This window comes from Schistosoma haematobium, chromosome ZW (genome assembly GCF_000699445.3).
Source record: "Schistosoma haematobium chromosome ZW, whole genome shotgun sequence".
Taxonomy (NCBI): Eukaryota; Metazoa; Platyhelminthes; class Trematoda; order Strigeidida; family Schistosomatidae; genus Schistosoma; species Schistosoma haematobium.
In genome coordinates, this window is record NC_067195.1 from 1,535,610 (window position 1) to 1,541,986 (window position 6,377).

Below are 6,377 nucleotides of genomic sequence, written 5' to 3' on the forward strand. Positions count from 1 at the left end.
ACATTCATTTTACAATGTTTTATATATGTGCAGTATCAAGCATTTACATGCTTACTTACTTACTTTCGCCTGTTACTCCTCGTGAAGAAGTATATGCCACTCACCAGCATTCTCCATCCAACCCTGTTCTGGGCAATCCTTTCCAGCTCCTTCCAGTTGTAATTCATCCTTTCCATATCTGCTTCTATTTCCCGACGTAATGTGTTCTTTGGCCTTCCTCTTTTCCGTTTCCCTTCAGGATTCCAAGTTAGGGCATGCCTCGTGATGCAGTTTGACGATTTGCGTAATGTATGTCCTATTCATTTCCATCGTCTTTTCCTAATTTCTTTTTCAGCTGGAAGCTAATTTGTTCTCTCCCACAAAAGGCTGTTGCTGATAGTATCAGGCCAATGGATGTTGAGTATCTTGCATAGACAGCTATTTATAAATACTTGTACTTTCTTGATGACGTTTGAAGTAGTTCTCCAAGTTTCGGCTGCGTACATTAGAACTGTCTTGATGTTCGTATTGATGATTCTTACTTTGATATTGGTTGAAAGTTGTTTTGAGTTCCATGCATTTTTCCGTTTATTTAGTGAGCGAGTGTTGAACATAGAAGCATAAATATCATTGATGATTCTATTTCAAGCTCTAACTTTCAATTTATTTGCTTATGATCCAGTCATTCTGGCTGCACCACAACGACATGCTTACAGAAGATATATGCAGATAGGCTTAGATGACTATCATGAAATCCCCAGTGAAAATCATGTTTTTATTTGTCACATTCATTCAATAAATGAACAGAAAAATGATTGAAAAGACAGTTAACATTACAGGCTCTGAATACCATCTAATGATCATGTTTATAATTAATTTTCTGCCAAGATCTTGTTAATTTGAGATTTGAGGTCCTGGGTTTGTATCACGCATGTGAACGCCTAACTTGTAGACCCCTGAGCTGTCATCCAATGGTGTTAATATCTAACTTCAACCAATCTACAGTGTGACGCGACCATCTTCTATTGTCTTCAGTGTGTAAATGTCTCACAACAGTCACAGATAAACTCCATTGGTCACAACTTCTTACCAGAAGAGAATTAGCTTGATAGACAAGTTACGAAGGAGTTACAAGTCAAACAGAATACGATGGATATTATTGAATGATGACCGTGATTTGAATTAGAAGCTATTGACTTACTTCAATGTATTACAAATGTTCTAGTACGATATGGTAACTGGTGATGTTCAGATATGTTTAGATTGAAATACTTATTACTAATAGCAATGGATAACTTGATAGAAGTTACAGTTGTACTACTGAATTTCAATTGAGTGTTTCTAATGACTAAGCATTTCTAACGAGACATGAAGGTCTTCGTCTCAATACCTCGTGAGATCCTGAGTACATTACAGAAGTCTTATAACACAAAATAACTAACCAAATGCTTCCTGTTTCTGAATGATTATTTAATTTCAATGGTTGATATCAGAAGTCAATTGAAACTAGATCACTAAGGAAAACGTGGAAGCACTAGGATTGGACTCCTCAGCAGTGCACATCCACGATCCGTCCTCGTGAAATTTGAACCTATAATCTATCAATCTCGTGCACGTACGCTTAACCACTGGACCATTGAGTCAGCCGGTATTCAACGATTTTAATGAATAACTTCAACCAGTCTATGAAATTGAGCGACATATCCAGCCCATACTGTCATCTACAATGTAATTCATTATTACAATAACAATAAACACTAAACAAATATCGAATTTAATTGAAATTCACTATTTTTTTTACACTTAATTATCATTGGTATTATTCTAATGTTATCAGAATGGGTTTTGTGGAGATTATTAGAAGTTTCACTGGTTGAAATCATGAGTCAGTTGAAGCTAGAACACCATGGAAAACCTGGAAGCACTGGACGACCGTTTCGCCCTGCTATGGGACTCCTCGGCAATGCGCACTCACAACCCCGCACCTCGCGGGATTCGAACCCAGGACCTACTAATTTCGTGCGCGAGCACTTAAGCATCAGACTACTGGGCCTGCATCGAACGGTGTTCATGTCTAACTTCAACCAATCCACGAAGTTGCGCCACCATACGCCATTGTCTTCAGTGAGTTCCTATCTCACAACAGACCTGGTTGTACTCCACTGGTAACGACTTCTCACTAGAACTCCAGGAGTGTCTCCTGAAGTCATTCACTAGTGAACAGGTGATTGTTATTATTATTATCAGAATGGGTTTTGGTCATAATAATTTCTCTCTCTCTCTCTCTCTCTCTTTGTTTCCCCTTTATATATATATATATATATATGTGGTTTTGCGGTTTAATTATCAAAAGAATTATAAAGTAGATTATCCTTGTTTCTATAGTTAAATTAATTAAGTAATTAAGTAGTAGTTATCTTAATCATTAAATTCTGATAAAATTATAATAAATTATTATTATATAGATGATTCTATATTAAATAATAGAATAGTTAACCTAGTTACCCAATTCTCGCCCTCCCTCATTTCTCTCTCTCTCGCTCTCTACTTTATCTCCCTCCCTCCCTCTCTCTCTCTCTCTCCTTTCTCTCCTTCTCTCTCTCTTCCTCCCTTCTTTCTATTTCTTTCTTAATTAATTTGTTAAATGAATTATAATTTCTAATAAATGTAACTTATTTACTAACTATATATTGGTAATGTATTAAATAATTATGTATGATACTCCTTATTAGATATGAGTTGATTAAGAAATTGAAATGATGATAAGAAAAACACAATAATAATAAACTTTTTTTTCTTTCCAGGTCAAGTAAACAAACAAAGAGAACACAATAATATTCAATAGATAATCATTACAATGGTTAAGATCATGAGTCAGTTGAAGCTAGACCACCATGAAAGACCTAGAAGCACTGGACAACTGTTTCGTCCTATTGTGGGACTCCTCGACAGTGTGCATTCAAGACGTCACCCACCTGCGAGATTCAAACCCGAGACCTGCTAGTTACATCAGTTTATATTAATTTTATGGATTAGTTAAACATGAACACTACTTGATACCAGTTCAATGTTTTAGAGATTAAGTGTTTGTATGCGAAACTGATAGATTTTGGATTCGAATCTCATGAGGTGGGATCATGGATATGCATTGTTGAGGAATCTCACAACGGAACGAAACGACCGCCCAGTGTTTTCAGGTTTTCCATAGAGGTTTAGCTTCAATTGACTCATGAATTCAATTATTCAATTACTATAATCTTTCACAAAACTCCCTTCTGATAATAATAATCATTATGAGCTTATTAGTGAATGACTACAAGAGGTATTTCCTGGAGATCTATTGAGAAGTAGTGACCAGTGGAGTTGAACTGAATCTGTTGTTGAGATAGTAACTCACTGATGACAATGGTGGATGTGTCTTGCTTAATTTCGTGGATTGGTTGAAGGTAGACATGAAAACTACTTGATGCCTGTTCACTGGGTTCGAATATCGCTAACGAGATTGTGGATGTGCACTGTTGAAAAGTCCAATACTAGTAGAATGAAACAACTATTCAACGCCACCAGGATTTCTATGATTGTCTAGCTTTGATTGACTCATGAATTCAACTATTTAATTACTATAAAATCTCTACAAAACCCCTTTCTGATCATTTCCTTTATGTCATATTTAACTAGTAAAGTTGAACAATTCTCAATATAATATCTATTTATCAAATAATTTTGTGGAGATTGTAGTAATTTTAATGCTTAAGATCATGAGTCAGTTGAAGCTAGACCATCATGGAAAACCTGGAAACATTGGATGGCTGTTTCATCCTAGTATAAGACACCTCAACAGTGGGCATCTATCCAGAATCTATCAGTTTCACGCGCCACCAGATCATTGAGCCGGCATCCAACTATGCTAATGTCTAACCTCAACCAATCCACGAAATTAAACGACACATACATGACTGTCATCAGTGAGTTACTATCTCAACAAGAGACTCATTTGAACTCCACTAGTCACGACTTCTCACTAGATCTCCAGGATATATCTCTTGTAGTCAGTCACTAATAAGCTCATAATGATTATTATTATTATCAGAAGGGAGTTTTGTGAAAGATTATAATAATTGAATCATTGAATTTTTATAATTTATACTAAAACAAACCAACCATTCAATGTTTTCAAATGTTCAATCATAATCTAATTGCGATCAACTCATTATAATCTTCATTACAAACACCCCCCCCCTACCCTTACCCTCCCCACCCTAATTCTGATCATAATATTTATTTATTTTTTTTAATTAACCAATAAAATAAAAAAGAATGAAGTAACCAATCCGTATTCACTAAAATAAAAAAATAATTCATCATAAATTTATTTATTCAATAGTTACTAAGTGAGAATTTATTTCATTTTTCTCCATGGTGATTACGTATATAAGAATTTAATAAGTTTTATTTTTTGATTTTTAATTTATTGAAAATAATCAACTGATCAGTAATAGTAAATAAGTAAGTAAATAATTCCTGTATTATATTCCTTATATGCAATCTTTCTTTTATATATTACTATCATCATTGAATGAACTACTTCTATGAATTTGATGTACATTTTGTTGTGTTAATGAAGTGTGACAAATTGGATCGATGAATGTATGTATCTGGTTCTACATTGTCACTGATAGACTGAATGTACAACGTGACATCATTCCTTGAAGTCATTAAATTCTAATTCCAAGCCATATTGATTGATGGAGATTACTTGATTGGGGTCTATGTGACTATCATAACCAATGGTTGGAGACTATGTTTGACATGGCTCAAGAATCGATCAGTCAGTCAGTCAGTACCAACGTAGAACTTTGTACGTACGTACATCAGTTCGAGTTGCCACACCACATTAGCACATCAAGAATCGATAAATCACAATGGTGTAGGTGTATACACTTTCTGTCTCCCCTTAAACTAAGAGATTGAAATCGCTTCATATCTTTCTTTCTACGAACTAATTCTTTCTTCCTGTACTATATCCTTATTGCAATATTTCTTTTATATATTACCACCTTTGGATTAACTACTTTTAAGAATTCGGTGTTCATCTTGTTGTGTTAATGAGGTATGGCAACTTGGATCGATGCACATATGTGCTTGGTTCTACGTTGTAGCCGACTGATTGACTGATTGAAATGCATTAGTGATTACATAGTTCCTTTTTTTTATGAAAAAATTATACATAACAACATGAAACCAAAAGAAGAATTGAGAAGTAAATATCATTGAGAGATAATAATAAGTCTCGAATTTTGACATGAAATTCATTCATCTATTTGGTACAATATAATTTGAGCATTATAACTGATATCAGTTTGTGATGTAAACCATAAAATTGAATTCTTAAGCTTAATCATCAACTATCATTTTGATTCCTCTTACTGAATTATAAACTTTATTTGGTCCTAGTTATTAAGTGGACTCTCATCATGTCAGTTTGGCATCGGTCAAAGATTGTCCATCACCAAGATTTACTCTTATTAAGCTTTTTAATCACCAACTTACTGTAAGTATAACTACTTATAAATTTCAACAGTTGAGATCATGATTCAATTGAAGGTAGACCATCATGAAAAACTTGGAAGCACTAAATGGCTGTTTTGTCCTATTTTAGGATTGGATGCCGGCTCACTGGTCTAGTGGTTTAGCGCTTACGCATGAGACTGATAGGTCCAGGGTTAGAATCCCGTGAGGGTGAGTCATGTAAGCTCACTGGTGAGGAGTCCCACAATAGGACGAAATGGCCATCCAGTGGCTTCCAGGTTTTTCATGGTGGTCTAGTTTCAATTAACTCATCAAGTCAACTACTGAAAATATTTCTCAGTGTTTAAATAATGTTAAAATGTTGTAGGTTTAACTTTTTGTGAAATATGTGGATGATCTTATTGTATGTATACCTATTTGTTACCTTTTTACATCCCATAGAAATGAATGAGTTTTTGTCTCGTATTGAATATTGATCTGTTGTTAATGGTCTCATATTTAATCCGTTTAAATGTCAAGCTGCTAACTTTAGCATGAGATATGGACGGTATCTAAACACTATCTTGGTATCCCATAATACTTGTGTCATTGGAGATCCCTTGATAAACACGGTGTCGAAAGTCAATTATCCTGATGTTACTTTTTCCTCTAATCTCTCTTGGTTTTCTCATGTTTTACTATTATTGGAGAACGTTTTCTGTTTGATTTACTACATAAAGAGGCTACATGCTTTTGAGATTACTCGACATTTACTCCTAAAGTTTGTCAATTCCTACATATTACCTATTATTCGTTACTGTTCTTCATTATTCTTTCTCAGACTTTTGAGAAAAGACTTTCCTGTATTGTAGAGAGTGTTGAAGGCAGTT